This window comes from Protopterus annectens, chromosome 1.part1 (genome assembly GCF_019279795.1).
Source record: "Protopterus annectens isolate FY-2018-M chromosome 1.part1, PAN1.0, whole genome shotgun sequence".
NCBI classification, from domain to species: domain Eukaryota; kingdom Metazoa; phylum Chordata; order Ceratodontiformes; family Protopteridae; genus Protopterus; species Protopterus annectens.
Window position 1 is genome coordinate 316,972,335 of NC_056726.1, and position 21,112 is coordinate 316,993,446.

Below are 21,112 nucleotides of genomic sequence, written 5' to 3' on the forward strand. Positions count from 1 at the left end.
GCATAATATAAACATAATGTATGCATTCACCAAATTGTCTTTTGCACATGTGCCCGAGCCACCATAATCTATTCTGTTTGACCTTCTCTGCCATTGAAGCTACTCGGTCTTCTATTCTAGCATCCTCATTTTTTCATCTGCCCAACAGTGTGCATCCCGTGGGACAGACAAAATGAGGATATCAGAGTAAAGGATATTTACAAATAAAAATATACAACAGGATACACAGGTTTGAAATTACTTTAAAACAATTTAATAAATACAAAAATGGTTAGGTTTCACGAAGTAACATGTTCTTCACCAGAGTGAAAAAAAACAAGCATCTCAGACACACATTTAAATACATGTAAACGCAGCCAGTCACAGCACAGTACTTATAAAAGTTCTCGTTTAGCAAAATATATTAACTTTAGCAAACATTTTCTTTATTTGTAGCTTCATTGGTGGTTTAACAATAAAATTATCATTAAACCAAATTGTCATTTAAATGTAACTATCACTTTATTGTAATAACAGTACATTTATATAATCACTTCTATTTTTTGTTCCGGGTGCATGTTCCTATTCTTGAAGTTTAAAGCCATGGATATCATTGCATTTGATACCATGTTTAGCTACAGTATTATTCATATTGCATTTCCTAATATCATTTTTGTGTTCCAATATTCTATCATGAATGCTTCTAATTTGCTAGTTATTTATTGCAATATAATAATGCCACTTGTTTTTACACATAGCATACCTATTGAAATAAAAGCTCTTCCCTGTGACTTTTGAACATTGCAAATCATCATACCTATTGAAATTACATTTCTTCACAGTAACTGGGTCAACATTCATGTTTCTCCCTTTTTTATAAGAAAAGGTTGGTGTACTTCCTGCAGTTTTAGCTCCAAGTCTGTTACTTAATAAGATATCCCAATTTTGTGCATTTTATTTGCTACTTTTCTACTTCCTGAATTACACCTTGAATCATTCATAGACTTTTTGTTCATCTTCCCTTTCTTTCCTAGCAACACTTCCACCACTATGTAAAGTAAAACAGTTCAATACTACTCCCTCTTCACATCATCACTAAAGTTAAGTAACAGATCTTCAATCAAAAAATTCAGATAACTTTTTCCAGCATTCTTAATATTTCACTCAATACAAATTTTGCTCATCTTCCTTGGTACTATTCCTAGTAACTCTTAAAAATATAGCTCTTGGAACAGTACTCTTAATATAAGCTGGATAACAATTCCTAAAAATCTAAATGTTTGTTCATGCCAACAGTTCTTTTTTATATATAGTTTGCTATGTAGTATACCTAAAACATCTGTAGTGTATAGTCCTACATCTAAAAATCTATTTACTTAGTTATTTATTTATGTATTTATTTATTTATGTACATATGTTTTTAATAACGCATTAAGTAGTATCATTGTCAACTTCATAGGGAATACAAAGGGGGTCATAACATAATGATGGGGTATTTACAAAATATGTGCAAAATTATGTTATGACTCCCTTTGTATTACCTATGAAGTTAACAATGATGCTATTGCTTTATTAAAACATATGTAAATAAATAAATAAATACATCAATTTTTAGAGTTATGACTATATACCGCAGATGTTTGGGGTATCTCTTAACAGACAATATGCATAAAGCAACTAACAGCATGATATATCAGCTGTACCACACATATAGAGACTGAGTAGCTCAACCTGACATGATGTGTTGAATGGCAGGATAAATAGAAGTGCCAGCACTATGCAAACTGGATTTAGAATGAAGCCTGTTTCAGCAGCACTGAAATACAAAACTAGTGAGAAATAACTCTGCATTGTAATTCCCCAAAGTCATTATGTGATGCAGCTGGCTGCTCCGCTTCACTTCCGCTGCCCAACATGTTATCAGTGGGGTCCTAAGTCCATGGGGCAGTACTGGGGCACTTAAGGATAATGGTGCAGCTGGTCAGCTGTGGGGCATGTAAATACAGGAAAAAGGAATTTGGTGAAATCATGAATCTCTGTAGCAAATGTGACAAGACAGTATGCAGTTGTTACAAATAAGCACAATGTCATAGTTAATGTAGCAACAGCTCATCCAGGAAATGTGAAAGAGGTGAATGAAGTAATCCATAAATACTATCCTACTTTGAGTATTGCATAAATAATGTATAAAGGGGATATGCACTATGGCTAAAATAAGCAAAACATTACAGAAATATGATCATTCCCTCATTTCATGCTATACACAAATATTTTTTTTAAATAAGAAAGGTATTAAGGTCTCTATTTTTCTTCCATTCCAGCCTGGATTGAGGTTCTATAGCTAGAAAGGAGGAAAATATATAAAAATAAATTATATATTGTGTGTGCATATAATAAATGCACACACACACACACACACACACACACACACACACACACACACACACACACACACACATATACGTAACTTTGTTGAATGGGTTTGGTTGACATCTGTTTAATTGACCCAATTTAGCCAACTAAACTGATCGTTGCCAGGCATGCATGAGTAACAATTCACGAGTAACTCTTTTCCACAAGCATCTCAGAGTTAGCATATATAATTAGCAGGGGGTCATGCTATTTTTGGGGGGGGTAAGTTTTGCATGCACTAAGATTAATTCTCGGCTCATGTGCAGTAGTGTGTTGACATATATAATGACTATCAGTTTGTTTTTACATTATGCACATCCACATAAATGGCGCTTCAGTCAATTTAAGTAAATCCATATATATTTATCTGTATATTATACACACACAGATTTTATATATCACATACATACACACATATATAATACATACATATTTGTGTAGTTGCAATATTATGTTGAATGCACATGTTTTCAGGTGGGTGAATTGTTTTCACTTTAAAAAGAAAGTGGCATTTGCCACCTTCAAGAACTATGTAATGTCAACTTGTACAGTCTTACTGTGGCCTGTGAGCTGTGCTTGTGCCACCCGTAATATTATGAACATTATGTAACATAATGTAAGGGAGGCAAAGTATGGGCTTAAGCCAGTAGCAGAACATTACATATTAATGCCATTGTTTTAAAAGAGCAAACAGACATAAGATTGTGGCTGGTTTATTTTCCATTAAATGAGTTTTCATTCAGATGATGTTTTGATGTTCTAGGCTGGTGTTCTGTCTGTCTGATGAACTTCTTTTTCATTTATCTAATTTTAATTGACGTTTGCAAGCATTACATTAAACAGCCTTCAGTGCAGTAGTTTTTTTCTGGCTATCCATATCCCAGATATCTTTTACTGACATTTGGAAGAGAAAGCACAGTTGGCTAAAGTCTTCTTCTACGTTCACAAAGTTAGTCTAATCCTGACATCTGGCCAATGACTGTGTAGAATTTGCATATTTGCCCTGCCTCTGTGTAGAATTTGCATATTTTCCCTGCCTCTCTGTAGGGTTCCTCAACCCCCCCACAAAAAAAAGAAAAACAATAGTGGGCGTTCCCCCTCAAACTTACCAAAACCAAACTGAATAGAGCCATGGGCAGCAGCACATATCTAGATGGTGACTACTGGAAAAGAGTTGACTAGACTAACTGCATTTAGGCATCACCTATCTAGACAAGAAAAACATGGATCACAGACTATGGGCCATGTCAGGTCTAGCCACAGAATGGTGACAAAATTAGTCAATATTGATCAAATTACTTAGAGACAATGTCCCCAAAAACATAAGTGGGTTAAGGACCTGTCCTACGTCAACCTACATCAGGGATACATACTAATGGTAGGAAGAGTCTATGTGCCTCTTGCCAGTTTGTGCCTGCTATAAAGCCATCTTGCCCTTGGTCAATATGTTGTTTAATGTTTAGTTGCCCAGCATGCTTTAGTTGGGATAGCTCTGCTGAGTGAAAGCTAGGAATAAAATCAACAAACCTGCCCGAATTGAACTAAGGTTTGCTACACTCAGTACAGGTTGACTGACAGGATGTAGCTTGGAAGTTAATGACATGATGATAAGAAGGAGGTTGGACATCCTGTGTATCCAGGAGAAAAGATGGAAGGATAGTGCATCAAAGCCACATGCCTTAGGATCCAGAGTCTACTACTCAGAGGGAGGACAGACTAAAAATGGTATGGGAATTGTGCTGAGGGACAATCTTCAGAAGACAATGAGTGATGTCATCAGAATTAATGATAGACTCGTGGAATCAGACTCCAATGTAAAGATAAGCAGATATTTTCAGTACTGTCCTATACCCCACAGCAGGGCTGTGAAAGGAAAAATGTGAATTCAGGCATTGGTTGCAGGACCTGCTAAATAAAGCAGGACAACATGAGTTGGTGTTGATAATTGGGAAACTGAATACTCCTCTTGGGACAAATAGAGCAGGATGTGAGGACTGCTTTGGTCCACACAGGTGAGCCAACAGGAAAAAAGTAGAAGTCATTCTAGACTTCTCTGGCAAATTGTTCAATGGTGGCCAACACTTGGTTCAGCAAGAGGGAGAAAGAGTCACAAGATCTATTACAAGAGTGGACAACATGCAACTCTGGTAGAATTACTCCTAGTATGGAAAGGACATTTGGGTAAAGTCAGAGTTTGCAAAGACATCCCCATTGAAACAGTATGCACACTGCATTAGCTGCTGGTGGCCACAATCAGCTGTAACCAGTGGTCAGAGAAAGCTCTAAGGTCAATAGAGACTAGTCTGAAGACCTGAAAGTTAACTGGAGGAAAAGCAGAGGAGTTCAAGGAAAACTAGGGGCTCTAGCACCTCAGGAAAAAGAAGCAATTGATGGAGTTGAAAAGAATGTCATCAGCTAAAAACAGCACATTTGCGGACTATTGAATAGATATGCAGCTGAGCAATGAATGGAAATAAGGTGCACATAAAGAAAGCTGATGGTGGAATGTAGAAGTCCAGGAATTTATTAAAAGAAATAAAGAGTACAGAAAAAAAGTAGGGGGTAGAAAAGATGGACCAGGCTAAGACAGAATACTTGGTTGGCTAAATAAGATGTTAAGAGCTATCACAGTATCAAAGAACTAGGCATCAGAGGTACTCTATCAGATTCTAGAAAATGACTCAGCAGATGGCATAAAGAAACTATTAGGTTGCAAGGCCAAGAAAGAAAGAAAGAAAGTTAAGGTAGTCATTAGACACCTTTCATAAGGAATGCCAACAAACTGCTATCCAGTCCTCAAGACATCAAAGAAAGATAGAAAGAGTATTTCAGCAGCTTCTGAGTAAAGAAAACCTCACAGAAACTTTATCACCCCAGACCCAGCTTACGATGAAAGAGGAGGAAGGGTCTAATCTAGAAAAAGTAAGAATAACTCTAAAGAAAATGAAGTCAGAGAATGCAGCAGGCTCAGCTGAGGTCATGGAAGATATGATAAACATGTTAGGTAAGTTAGGGAAGAAATGGCAGTAGAGAGTAGTCGTAGCAGTATGGAAAGAACAGTGTATCACAGGTGTCTGAAGAATAAAAATTCTAGTACTAGTATACAAGACCAAAGGGGAACAACTATGTGCAGTATAGAGGCACCAAACTCATGTCAGCCTGCATGAAAGGGCTGGAGAAAGTGATTGATAAATGAAGATGCATAGTAGTAGAAAGTAAGATTGGAGATAAGCATTTTGGATTCAGGTCAGGATGCAATACAACTGACCCAATGTTTGCAGTGAGACAGAAAACTGAGAATAATCTAGGGATGAGGAGAGACTAAGTGGTATTTTTTAGACTTGGAGAAAGCATATGACATGATCTCAAAAAATCTGATTTGGATAGTCCTACTACAGTTCGAAGTATCAGAGCTATTATTAGAATTAGTGCACATTATGTACAAAGAGCCAATGATTCAATTATGGATAGTATTCAGACTCTTAGAGGGATTCCCAGTGGGAGTGGGTATGTGTCAGGGTTCAGCTCTGAGCCTACTGCCTTTCATATTGGTTATGGTCTACATTAGCAAACAGGTTGGAGGGAACAGATCAACAAAGCTGCTGTATGCTGATGATGTAGCATTACAGGTAGACTCTGAGCAATAACTTCAGCACAGGATAGGGAAATGGAATGCAAAAGTGAAGTCACATGGGTTGAAACTTTGCACAGACAAGACAGTTGTCATAGCAGGAAATGGATGAAGTCAGAAGAGAGGGGGCATGACTTGGCCAGGGAAGAAATGGTCACCTTGTTTTCTTTCTCTCTCTCCACTAGTATAATGAACCATTGAAATAAACACAATTAAAATAGTAGCAGAACAACAGAAATTCAAAATAAAATGACAGGCATATCACAGCAGTGGAAAAACAAGATACTTTCACAATTTAAAGTGTCTAACTCTACAGAAAAAAATTGCCCTGTCCTTTCAGACTCTTTAAGTGATAGTAAACATCATGTAGGCCTACCACTTAACAGAATTTCATGCTCCAAGAAATGTTTCAAACAATGTGTGATGTCCAGTTAATATCCCTCCAGACTGCTAACAATTAATGTGATGTACCTAACTATTCTGGTTCAGTAACTAAGGAGCTTCAGTCCTCACTACTGACTCCAATTTGAGACAGTCACTTAAACAGGAGTAATATTTCACAATTTTCCGCTAAGAGCACAACAAGAATATGCTCTATAGACTGGGACTGGACTGTATACTTCTGTTCATCCCTAATGTAACTCATTACATACTTCAGAGCAATGTGTCCCAGTTTAAGACCTCAGATACACTCACACTTAAAAAATTAAATTTCACACATCCAAACACTTCTGGGAAAGCCTGGCACATATTTTCAGCTGTGTCCCTTCCCCAAAATAATATGGTAATGCTGCCACCAATCAGAGTGTCTTCATGCCTTTCTAAAGGGGAGTCCAATTATGAAAATTAACATAAATATTAGCAAAATCACCTAAGCAGCCAGGCTTTCGTAGTGGCCTGGGAAGTTATCCAGGCAATTATAAGCACTCTCAGATCACTAAAGAAAAACACTGATTGTCCAGCCACAAAGTAAGTTAAATAAAATATTTAATATTGAACAAAATGATTAAAAATATAAAACAGTAATTCCCAATATACAAACAGAACTCAGACACCAGGAAAATGAAATCAATACTGTAGGATAGAGATTTAACATTCAGAAAAACTCTAACTGATCTAGCTGATTGTCCCTGATCCAAACTAAATTACGACAACAGAGCAAAGGCAGGCTTACAGTTCTTGGTGAGCCCTTTTTGGGTATCCACTGCACAGTATATCTGTGATCAACTGACCACTGTAACTGACTTCAGCAGGCTGTTTTATAGACTAGCCCAACTGTCAACTGTTCCAGTTCTAATCTTCATTTAATATTTTAAATTCAACAAACAGCTGTTTTCTAAAAGTTCCTTCCTGTCTTTCAGCTTCTGACAGTAACACATAGCAACTGTCAACATCTTGATGACATCATCTTCTGATCAGCTAAATCTGAGACAATTTGCCTTTAGTATCTCTCTTCACAAACATGCACAGTTAGAAATGTACAAGGACACTGTTCAACTCTTTAAAACATTCTGTTCAAACAGATCATAAATCAACTTCTTTACAATATCATAGCTAGTCAAGCTGGCATACAATTCACAGGTCAGTCTGAAATTATGTACAGAAACTCAGCCAGACATGCTAGCACAAATAAGAGTGTCTAATTTCTTCACAACATGTAGCTATAGATAAACACTGCTATAGAAGAAAATAAGCAGAGAAAATGAGAAATAGAGGACAAAGCAGTTAAGCAACACGAGTTAGAGAAGAAAGTGCAAATGCTGCAAATGAAGGTGGATGGTTTGGAAAACAGAAGCCAGTGCTGTAATGAGAATCATTGACATTTCAAAGAACATAAAAAATTCAGGAACTACCAGGTTTCATAGAATGCATAGTCAGAGAGGAGATGCAAATCCCACTAAGCTGCATCTTTACAATAGAATGGACCCTTACAGTTGTAAAGAACAAACCAGACTCTGAACAACTCTAGACATGTGTTTATGGCACTCATTAATTTCCAACAAGAGAATGGATAATCAAATATAACAGAAAAAATAGAGTTTCCTGTGACAGCAAACCATATTAAATTCATGGAGGGTTACTCAGTGGAATTATTCTAGCATTGACTGAAAGCAAACAAGTAAAGGAAAAAGTTAATAGAAACAGGATTTCCCTTGACATTAGTTTACCTAGCTACACTGCTGGTTTTGGCTTGGTAGAAGGTAAGAATATACAGCAGCTGAATGGTAGTTCTACAAAGGAAAAAAAATGTGTAAACTTCATGGAAAGGATTGGAACATATGAATTAATATAAAGAAATGAAATAAGAAGCTAATAAGGTCTAAAGAATGGACCATGCACCATATGACCAGTCTACAAAGAAAAAAGCCAGGCAAGAATAAATGTGGAGGAATGCCATTCAAAGAAAACAGAAGAACTACAATGTATAGTAGTCAAGGAAACTTGAGACAGATCACACAGTGGCCATATCAACCCACATAAAAAAAGATAACAAAAGGGAGAACATAATCCATGTGAAGCTGAGTTTATCTATTACACAGTTTGAGTGTGACCTGGACCAGTTGATGGTGAGTGGGAGGTTTACACTGGGCCTGGTACCCATGTCCTTTATGGACAGAGGTAGCTTATAAATGCCTGGTCCTCAATGTCCTCTTTGGATGCAGGACATCATTACTCTTTCAGGTAAACTTGGCTAGGCTTAGAAAGGCCCCTGGGGTCATTAGCCTAGTAGCAATTTGTGAATCTATAGCAAAACATTTATCATCAGTTAAATGATAAAACTTCTTATACCTTTCATGCAGCAGCACAGTATACTCTCTATAGGCCGAGTATGTACATGCCATAGCAGTTCTACATTTCTGAGTGTATTATACATCTTCAAATGTAAATATATTGATCTGAAATATAAAGTCACAAAAAAATCAGACAACGATAAATAAAACTTGCAGTCATACTTAGATAAAATCTGTAAAAGACACTCCATTCTTTCCAACAGACCCTCACGTGAGATAATCATACACAATAAATTCATACTTATAGTAATAAAATCATCCATACCATCCATCTTCACATCATCTGAATTTGACAAAACATATCTGGTAGCCTGCAAGATGTCATATATTTTAGCCACCAATAGTTTCAATGCGTAGTCCAGAACACTGGAGGCTTTCTTAATAATATGACCCATTGCTGCTTCTATATGGCTGAAAAGAGGAATTTATTGCATTCTTGTACACTTTGGGCAGACCATAAAAAGAGTCAACACTGTAATGTCCACTGACCAGAGAGGCAGAAATTCTTCTGAAATAATATTATTAAACACTGTCATTAATTAATTCTTGGTAGTTTTTTACTGTGATGTCAAAAATGCCCTAGTCAATAGGTACATAATGTTTCTCTTCTACCGGCATATCAGACCATTCAAACCTAGCGCTTATATATATAATCCATATCTAACATAATCTTCTTGCCCCTTTATCTACTTGTTTTATAAATTCATTTCTCATTTTCCTTAAACTCTGTAGATTTTTACATTCCCCTCTAATTAAACTGTCAGAATAACAGAACTTTGTCAGTTTCAGATTTATTTCCTGCTCATATTCGTTGGCAAATAATGTGATAGTTATATGCAGGGGGGCAGTATGTTGAGGGGCTGACATAATGGCTATGGAGTTTACCTCACAGGCACAAGGTACAAGAATTGATGCTCACCTAAGGTGGGAAATTGTCTAAGCTAAAAATGTCCCAAAACAGCAGCTAGCCTAGTACTTAAATATGAATTATGTTTACTGTCCAGGAATACAACATCTTCCTTTAGTAATTTCTTTACTTCCATCAGATAACAGTCTCAAATGTATTTTTCTAAGGACAAGATGAAGTATTACAATATGTAACCCATATCAATACTTGATTAAAGGAGAACATTTTAATCTGCTACAAGTAATACTATGTCACTGTGTTTCGGTAAATATATATATATATATATATGTATATATATATATATATATATATATATATATATATTAAATAAGCTTTCATTCACTTGTACATTCCCTGAAATGGTTGTTGCAATGTCCCACATAGTTCATATCTTCTTTATTCCATTTGCTTATTTCTGTATATGAACATTCCCACCACATACATTCCATAAGAGAGAGAATCTCTGGGTGTTGGGGGTGGGGGCTTACATCATAATCAAAGCATACATTACCTGTACTAGCAGAAGGATCCTCATCACCACCATAGAACTCAATCAGTTATAACAATGCCGGCACTCCTTTATTTGCACAATCAACATTTCTTTCACTTCTGTTGGCATTATCTACCATCCATCATTGACAACCATATCATGTTTTTCCTACAATATTCTTATTATTAACATTTATTTTTATGACATATTGCCCCTCCTTTGTTACCATTGCTGTTTTCCCTATTTCCACATAAATATGCCTATTTTTATAACCTATCTCCTCAGGTTACCCCTTCTTAAACTTCACATTTCTTAATTTGTTTTGCAGTTCATCAACATTCTTCAAAAATTGTTTCAAAAATTTTTGTTAAAATTATCATGATGGCACAAAACACTTAGCCACTTCTTTTTTTCTTTACTATCATAATCATATATACTGAAAATGGTGTTGTGTAATTTGTTTACGAGAAAGTAAATTACACTGTGTTTTGCCACTCTTTAAGAAACAGTAAATTAACTGTCCATAAACTGGTTAACACTCCCAAGCCTCTTAGCACATGTTGTTTCTCAATGTTCTAGTCTAGTTTATAGCACATTTCTGTCATTCAAGTAATCTATAAAACAGTACTTTTTCAATCAGTTCAATAAAGCTTGAATTAGAATGTTCTGTCATGTCATTCCTTTCTCTGTTTCAGTAATATCACTTTTGGGCTCCACTAAAAACTCCACTGGAATAGCTTAAATTATTTGTGGAAGGTGCACTGTTTGGTGTTAACCAATTTGTTGATGATCAAAATGATGAACCTAGATAATTACTTGCATTATTTCATGGCAAAGTCAAACAAGAAGATGACAGTTATGTTTTCTCACTTTAACTCTCTTCATCAAAGTACATACACACACACACACACACACACACACACACACATATATATATATATATATATATATATATATATATATATATATATATATATATATATATATATGTAGGAGTGATGACTGGTCAAAACTCCCAAATGTTGACACTCATACTTTGGTCAGTAATGCAGATGATCAAAAAGTATGCAAGATCGGTGATCTCTGAGGTTTACGGAATGTGCAATCTTTGACTTAATATATAAAATTAACAGGGAGTGTGAAGGCACCGTCTCCCCCATCCCCCCCATGTGGAGGGTGCAATGAGGCTTGCCATCTGAAAAAAATTGTGTTTAGTGCTCGTTTTAGCTATTACTTTGCATGTGGAAAGGATTTTCTTCATGCATGCATGGTGTGCTGTCAACGTTTGTGTTGTCTGCCTTTTGTGGTTGACATTATTGACAATGTTTGACTGTTTCGATCATAGTTAGTACACCAATTAATATATATATATATATATATATATATATATATATATATATATATATATATATATATATATATATAGATATGTGTGTGTGTGTGTGTCAGTTTAATAAGTTGCAATTATTCATTATTCAGTAAGGCAACTGACACAATACTCTAAGTACCACAAACTGATTAAAAAATCCAAAACAAATGCCAGCAGACACCACTCTTGAACTACACATAATGTACATAAAAACAAGTAGCAATGACACGTTTGAAATAAATTTTAAATATTTTAATAAATGAAAAATAGCTTTCATATAGAAACTTCTTCTCCATCAGATATTAAAACATAAACATCCCAAACATTCACTTAAATACTTTTAAAAACAAACATATGCTAAGGTAAAGTCAATCAGAACACAGTACCAGAACAAGATCCCATTTTAGTGAAATGTACTAACTTTAACAAACTTTTTCTTTCTTTGTAGCTACAGTACTAATTTAGGAGCAAACTATTTGTGTGTTTTTGCAAGTGTGTGTGTGTGTGTGTGTGTGTGTGTGTGTGTGTGTGTGTGTGTGTGTGTAGTGTGGGTGGAGGGGTTTGGGGTGGCTGTCATATTTCCACAAACCCCTACAGTAATAAATAAAGCCTGAAACATTGGGTCAGAGGAATTACTAGACACCAGGGTAACTCTTTAGTTACATGCATTATCCACACAGGGTCAGTGAGGAAAACTAGACACTAGGAATTACTCTGGACTACATGTCTGAAAACACTTAAACACAATATGGGTCAGGGGAATAACCCTAGAGCCCAGGGGATAACACCTGAAAATTATGCCTTTATGGCACTTAAGTACATTGTGGGCAGGGAGGTAATACGAGACACCGGGGAATAACTTCTCTCATGCCTTAATGGCACTTAGCATCTAATGTTGATTGGAGATGGAAGAACCACTGGCCACAAGGGATAACTCTTAAAGATGTGGGTGAGAGTGATACTAGACACCAGGGATACTGCAAGTAGCACACCTTAAAGTTACTAAAATGAATTCCAACCCTGTATTTGCCCACTTTCCACAGAGGATAATAGCACTATGTACACTGTGAGACACCAAGAATATTATGTAAAATTAAAATCAGATTACAAAAATAAAATTACAAGAAGTATAAAGGGAAGAAAGGTTTCAAACTCTGCACACTTGCCACAAGAAATCTCAGCATTCACTCACTGCACTAACTGAAAATTCAGTTGAGCAGGGCTTTTTAACATATAATGAAGATCTCAAACATTATTCAATGCCTGAAACAGGTTGATACTAATGATGCAGAAGAATGGGGAACGTTAAGTATACCTCTAAACTTCAAAGCCCAAAAAAATTAAAAGAAAGCATGAATTAATGATGGGATAAAATTTATTTATTTATTTTATTTTACATTTGTTGACCAGGAAAATCCGACTGGATATATGTCCATTTTCAGCGGAGGCCCAGGGAGAAAAGCTCCAAATACACTAATGAAATTTTGCAAACATAGTTAAAAAGAATTTTTGACTATTAAGACTCAACTTAAACTTTAAACATAATTAATATACATATTTTTTACAAGTACAGTCATAGAGAATAACATAACACAGAGAGTTATTACATAGCTAAACAAAAATTCTTTAGGAATAGTTAAAAAAGGGAAATAATCAAAGCAAGAGGAATCTAAAAAATGGAAATAATCAAAGCAAGAGGAATCTAAAAAAGGGAAATAATCAAAGCATGAGGAATCTAAAAAAGGGAAATAATCAAAGCAAGAGGAATCTAAAAAAAGGGGAAATAATCAAAGCAAGAGGAATCTAAAAAATGGAAATAATCAGAGCAAGAGGAATCTAAAATAGGGAAATAATCAAAGCAAGAGGAATCTATAAAAGGGAAATAATCAAAGCAAGAGGAATCTAAAAAAGGGAAATAATCAAAGCAAGAGGAATCCAAAAAACGGAAATAATCAAAGCAAGAGGAATCTAAAAAAAATGGAAATAATCAAAGCAAGAGGAATCTAAAAAAAGGGAAATAATCAAAGCAAGAGGAATCTAAAAAAGGGAAATAAAGCAAGAGGAATCTAAAAAAGGAAAATAATCAAAGCAAGAGGAATCTAAAAGAGGGAAATAATCAAAGCATGAGGAATCTAAAAAAGGGAAATAATCAAAGCAAGAGGAATCTAAAAAAGGGAAATAATCAAAGCAAGAGGAATCTAAAAAATGGAAATAATCAAAGCAAGAGGAATCTAAAAAAGGGAAATAATCAAAGCAAGAGGAATCTAAAAAAGGGAAATAATCAAAGCAAGAGGAATCTAAAAAATGGAAATAATCAAAGCAAGAGGAATCTAAAAATGGGAAATAATCAAAGCAAGAGGAATCCAGTACCAATAGACTTAAAAATAAGAAGCAAAAGGGAGACAGTGTCAGTCAGGATTTGAACATGGACATAGCCATTGTGATCTTAGGAAGGTTTTAAATTGTTGTTTGAAAAGGGGGGTGGATGCCAGGGAGGTTAGTTCTCTTGGAAGTTTGTTCCATGGGATACCAATCGAGTTAGTAACTAGGCAGTCCCCAGATTTGTTATTGGATTTTAGGGTAGAGACAAATACTCTGTTAGCAGATCGTAAGGTTAAAAGGTTTTGACAGGGGCTAATAAGGTTTCTGAGTATGGGAGTATTTGATGGATGATGCAGGATCTTGTGAATGATCATGAGTTGCTGAAAAAGATACTGACTATGCAGTTCTAACCATCCTGAGAAGTTTGAGATTTTTGCAGTGGTGGATACGAAATGGGGCATCAGTGGCAAATCTGGCTATGTTGTTATAAGATGTTTCCAACTTATTTATATTGCTTTTGGAGAGGTTTGTATAGATTGGTGAGGCATAGAGGAGGGTAGAGATTAGGTCAGTTTGGGCACTAGTAGTCCTGGCTGAAGGAGTAAGAAATTATTTAATTTTGTACAGGGATCCCAGTTTTCTATTAACCGATTTGATAGTTAGATTGATATGAGTGTCAAAATTAAGATTGTGATCAATTGTTACCCCTAAAAGTTTGCTGGTTGTGTCAGGAGCTATTAATGTACCATTTTTAGAGATGACTGTGAAGTTTATGGTAGGGGATTTCTGAGTGGGAGTGAACAACAGCAATTTAGTTTTTTTAGGGCTAAGGAGGAGTCAGTGTTGATGGAACCAGTTTTCTACTAAGGTAAATGTTTTTTGGGTTGTGGCTTGAAGTTGGGAGGGCAGGGAGGTGGCACAGATTAAGGTTGAGTCATCAGCATATTGTATACAGGTGGTCTGAGGAAGGGAGGCTGACAGATTGTTAATGAATATAGTAAAGAGGAGCGGTCCCAAAATTGATTCTTGTGGGACTCTGAGAGTAATTGGGTGCAGAGATGACAGTTCATTGTCCCAGAGGACTGCTTGCTGTCTGTTTTCTAAGTAAGATTGAAACCATTTGAGTGTTAGTGTATCTAATGAGAGAGATTTAAGTGTATCTATCAATAGTTCGTAATTCACCATGTCAAATGCTTTGGAGAGGTCAATAAACATGGCAGATGATAGGAGATTGTTACTTCGATATTTAAAATTCCTCCTACAAACTTAGAAAGTTACTTGTATAACAGCTTTTGCACTACAATGATCTTACTGAAAGACGTGAAGTGTGAAACTATAATGTCTATCACCAATGATTAATTGTAACCATCTGTGTTTTACTTGGGCAGGAAAAAGAAAAAATTGGGGATGTTCTCACAACACAGGGACAGGTATGAAGATGTGGTATGCATGCGCGCGCGTGTGTGTGTGTGTGTGTGTGTGTGTGTGTGTGTGTGTGTGTGTGTGTGTGTGTGTAAGAGACAGGGAGAGATGTAACACACTGAAAACCATGTAACATTTGGAAGAATTAGAATATTGCATCTCAAACATCCAGTTAAGCAAAAGACCAGGGTCCCAAAGTCCTGTAGATGACAGATTTCTTCTTAATTGTTTTTTTTTATGCTCCCTAAAATTATTTGTACCTACTATTAATCAAGTAAACCTGATGCAGATTGCCCTCACTTCAGAAAGCGTTTTGTCTGGTATTGCCCTGCTAAATTCTCCTCTTTCTAGAATCCTTAATAGGGGTGGCAGGATCATAATGGGTCAGAAGTTAGAGAGGTTGGAAGACAGACCACTTTTGTGAAGGGGAATGATGAATGACGTTTTCCACAAGGATGGAATGGTGTGTTCAGTGATGGATCTATTTATTAGTAATGAAATAGGGTAAGCTATGGCCCTGGATGCTAGTTGAAGGTACTCTGTGGGAAGATTGTTGGCAGTGAGGGTGGTATGTTTGAGTTTAGATAAGAGTTTTTGGATAATTGATATTGGTACTGGCTTGAGTGAGAAGGGGGTATTGTTTTTTAGGACTTCAGGAGATTGTGGGAGCTTGGTGGAACTTACATTGTTTATAAGTTTAAGTATAGAGAAGGTAAAATAGTTGTTGAAACTGGAGGCTATGTCTATGTTTGATCCTTCTTTATTGGGTAGGGGTGTATTGGTTTTGCCGGGCTGGAGGATGTTGTTCACTGCTGCCTAGAATTTTTGTGGGTTGGTACTATGTTTCTTTGTAGGGAAATGTAATGATTTGTCAATCTTATTTTTTTTTTGCCTTATTATGAAGTTCAAGAAAGGCTTTCCTAATTGTGGGTGTTTTGTATTGGCGCCAGGTTTTCCAAGCTTTATCGCTGTCTTTGAGTAAGGCCCTTGTAGTTTTCTGTAGTCAGGGGGAAGGGTTACTATGGATCCTAATTGTTCTAACTGGGGCTAGATTGTTAAGGATGTTTAGAAATGTGGAGTTAAAGTATTCGGCTGCCTTGTCTAGTGGAAGGATTTTAATGGGAGACCAGTTGCAGAATTTTAAGGCATCCAAGAAGTGATCAGTGGGGAAATGTTTGTGGGAACGAGTTTGTAGTAGGGAGGGAGAACTAAAGTTTGTATCTCAGGATAAAAGTGGGATTATGGTCACTTAGAGAGTTGGACAGTGCACCACAGTGATAGGCAGTATTGGGGTGGTTTGTGAGGATCCAGTCTAATATGGATTCCCTGTTTGTGGATTTATCAATATGGGTGGGTGTTTGTATGAGTTGGGTAAAGTTATATAGGTTAATATAGTTAGTAGGTGTTGGAGAGTGGATAGAGTCCCAGTCGATGTTAACATTGCCTAGCAAGATAGTTTCTTGGGGAAGGGAGTGGGAAGCCCAGCAAAGTATTGACTCTAGGGTGGTCAGGTTGTCGCCCGGGGGGGGGTATGTAAATCCTGAATAAGTTTAGATGCTTGTGTTGGTTTAAGAGGAGTTTTGCAAATATAGTTTCTGCATGTTTTTGAAATCTGGGGATTTTTTTTGTAGGAGAGGGATTTTTAAGTTAGTTTTGTAAAGCACGACAATGCCACCACCTATTTTGCATACTCTGTCAACCCTTTGAATGTGGGGTTATGGAGTTATCCTTAATATGTGACTTGAGCAAAGTCTCTGAAAATGAGCATTTTGTCGAGGTTATTTAAAGAAATATCGGAATGCAGTTCTTCTATTTTGTTCATAATACTGCAAATTAAGTATTATTAAGTCTGTGGGTTTATGATTAAATGGAGGGTGAGAGTTGTATGTGTTATTTGAAGCTGATGTTGGACCAGGGTTGGGGTGAATATCACCTCCTAGTAGTAGCTGTGCTGTGACATTAGTAATAGTTTAAAGTATAAAATTATTAGCGAGTTGAACCTGAGACTTGGTTGTTTTTTGTATTGTGAGACGTAATAAATAGGTGTGCTGAATTGGATGAAGGATTGATTATAAATGGTTGCGGATATGTCTATATGTCTGGAGGGGTAAGGATTGTAAAGGGGTAAGGTGAGGGACTTCAGGTTATTGTACTGGGTAAGTGTAAAGTGATAGGAGGTACTGACAGAGGCTATGGAGAGACATATGAATAGTGAAGCTAGTAATAAGGGAGTTTTGAGATGTTGGGAGTGGGGATATAATAATGAGACATAGTGGCAGTGGTTTTAAATTCAAAGAAAGGAGGTTTGTGCACTTGGGGAGTGAGTAGGAAGATTAGGCAACATGAAATTTACAATGTAAAACAAAAAAATGGTTACATAGGTACAACTAATTGAATGCTTCTAAAAGGACTACAATAAGTACTGTTTCTCCTGCTAACAGAATGTGTGTTCATAGATGTGGATGCTCATTTCTCTTATAGTATGTCCCACAAACAATGCATTACATTTGGAGCAGTAATAAGGCATACTGTAAGCATTTGATTGATTATATTAATTTGTAAGAATTTTTATTTTATGTTATAGATTTCATTGAACCTGATCTTAGGAGAGGTGGATGGGGAGATTTGCCTAAGCCTACAGCTGCTATGACTACCAAATCTCACTTAGATGCTGGTCTTTCCATAACTATACTGAATATCAGCACTGAAATCACAATGAATTATAATGTGTCATACCTCAGTCACAAAGATTTCCTTACTATCCAAAACTCAGCAGTCTTGGATGTTCAGATTATGCCTGCTGTGGTTTACTTTAAGTGCTCATATGCTTCTTGATAGCAACATGTTTACTACCACTTGCTCGAAAAGGCAAATGCTCTAACTCCCACTAAGATGATCTTACTTAAGTGTTTAGTTTCCCAGACCATAAAACTGTATAACCCTACCAATGTCCCTAACTCTAATCCTAAAACTCCTACTCAGTTCCAAACCTGAGTTCTCACTCCTTAAACATAAATCTCAAACTCCCCTTCTCTAACTATAAAGTCTGTGATCACTTCCTACATTTAAAACTCAAAAGACTCCACCCTAAATTTAAATTCCCTGAGTGCTGCCTAAACCTATACTCCCTTCGCATTCCTAAGACCTAAAACTCTGCTGCCACTCCTTAACTCTTAACATCCCTCCTGCTCCTTAACCTGAAAACACCTCTCCCACTCCCTAACCCTAAGTCTAAAACTCCCTTCCTGCTCCCTAACTCTAAAACTCCCTTCCTGATCCCTAACCCTAAAACTCTCCAAGTACTCCCTAACTCTAAAACTCCCTTTGTGATCCCAAACCCAAAAATTCTCCAACTGCTCCCTAATCCTAAAATTCCCTTCCTGTTCCCTAACCCGAAACCTCTCCAACTGCTCCTTAACTCTAAAACTCCCTTCCTGAGCCCTAAACCTAAAAGTATTCAACTGTTCCCTAACCCTAAAATTCCCTTCCTGATCCCTAACCTAAAAACTCTCCAGGTGTTCACTAACCCTAAAACTCCCTTCCTGGTCCCTAACCCTAAAATTCTCCAACTGCTCTCTAACTCTAAAATTCCCCTCCTGGTCCCTAACCCTAAAACTCTCAAACTGTTCCCTAACCCTAAAACTCCCTTCCTGGTCCCTAAGCCTAAAACTCTCCAACTGCTCCCTAACTCTAAAATGCCCTTTGTGATGCCTAACACTAAAACTCTCCATTTGCTCCCTAACCCTAAAACCGCCTTCCTGATCCTTAACCTTAAAACTCCCTTCCTGGTCCCCAACCCTAAAACTCCCTTACTGATCCCTAGCCCTAAAGCTCCCTTCCCGGTCCCTAACTCAAAAACTCTCCAACTGTTCCCCAACCCTAAAACTCCCTTCCTGATTCCTAATCCTAAAACTTCCTTCCTAGTCCCTAACACTAAAACTTTCCAACTGCGCCCTAACTCTAAAAACTCCCTTCCTGATCCCAAACCCTAGAACTCTCCAACTACTCCCTGACCCTAAAACTGCCTTCCTGATCCATAACCTTAAAACTCCCTTTGTGATCCCTAACCCTAAAACTTTCCAACTGCTCCCTAACTCTAAAACTCCCTTCCTGATCCCTAACCCTAGAACTCTCCAATTGCTCCCTAACCCTAAAATTCCCCTCCTGATCCCTAACCCTAAAACTCTCCAATTGTTCCCTAACCCTAAAACTCCCTTCCTGAGCCCTAACTCTAAAACTCCCTTCCTAGTCCCTAACCCTAAAACTCTCCAACTGCTCCCTAACTCTAAAACTCCCTTCCTGATCCCTAACCCTAGAACTCTCCAACTGCTCCCTAACCCTAAAATTCCCCTCCTGATCCCTAACCCTAAAACTCTCCAATTGTTCCCTAACCCTAAAACTCCCTTCCTGAGCCCTAACTCTAAAACTCCCTTCCTAGTCCCTAACCCTAAAACTCTCCAACTGCTCCCTAACTCTAAAACTCCCTTCCTGATCCCTAACCCTAGAACTCTCCAACTGCTCCCTAACCCTAAAATTCCCCTCCTGATCCCTAACCCTAAAACTCTCCAATTGTTCCCTAACCCTAAAACTCCCTTCCTGAGCCCTAACTCTAAAACTCCCTTCCTAGTCCCTAACCCTAAAACTCTCCAACTGCTCCCTAACTCTAAAACTCCCTTCCTGATCCCTAAACCTAGAACTCTCCAATCACTCCCAGATGTCTAAATCTAAAACACCCTTCCCACTTCCTAAATCTAAACCTCCTTCTTGATAGAAACCCTAATTTTTACTCCTGTCCTCACTCCCTCCTCATGGCTGCAGCATTTACTTCATTCAGATTCAAATAATGTATTGAGGTAAGGTGCATCAGCTGCTTGCCTGAACTCATATTCAAGTCTGAGTATAAGCACCAGCCTGGACAAGCTACAAGAAGTTTGAGTCCTTGGCTTTGAGACAGTGGTTTTCAAGAGCCTGGGACTCAATCGTGTGTAGTAGAACCTGTATGGAATGCCTGCAGTGATAACACTATCTCATTTAACAGCAACTGTATAACATATCAAAGAAACTGACATATACAAACTGTTGGTGGTATCATCTTAAGGGCAAGAAAGACGGGTTAAACATACATTTACAGAGGAAAATAAGCACATGTGAAGGCAATCAATCTGGTTAAAAATGGAAGAGGGGAACAACCCTCACTTTCTCCTTTATTATAAAGCACATGGTCATGTGACTTCTCTTGACCTCTCCACACCAACGACGTCAGTGTAAGAGCACACATACAATCATTCACTCTCTTTTATTATTATCAGCCAGCACCCTCACTTGCTCTTACGCTGTATACAAATACATTTTAAGAACATATTTTGGATAACTTTTCCTTCACATTCCAAATACGTAATACATGAACTTTTCAATCTTCGATTTCATAGCAGGTTTAGTAAAGATATCTGCAACCATGTCCATTGTCGTGCAATATTCAATGCTTATTTTGTCATCCTTTAGTGCTGACCTAACAAAATGATACTTAATGTCAACATGTTTACATCTCTGTCGGCTTACTGGATTCTTCGACAAAGGGATTGCTCCTTGATTGTCCTCAAATATTGTTACTGGCACATACTTGCACTCTCCATCCATTCCACTCAACAGCTGCACAAGGTACAAACTCTCCTGTGTTGTCGCTGCTAATGCCTCACATGTAGATAAAGCCACCATTTGTTGTTTCTTTGATTTCCATGAAATAATAGGCCCATCTCTATTGAGGCTAAAGCAATAACCTGTTGTACTA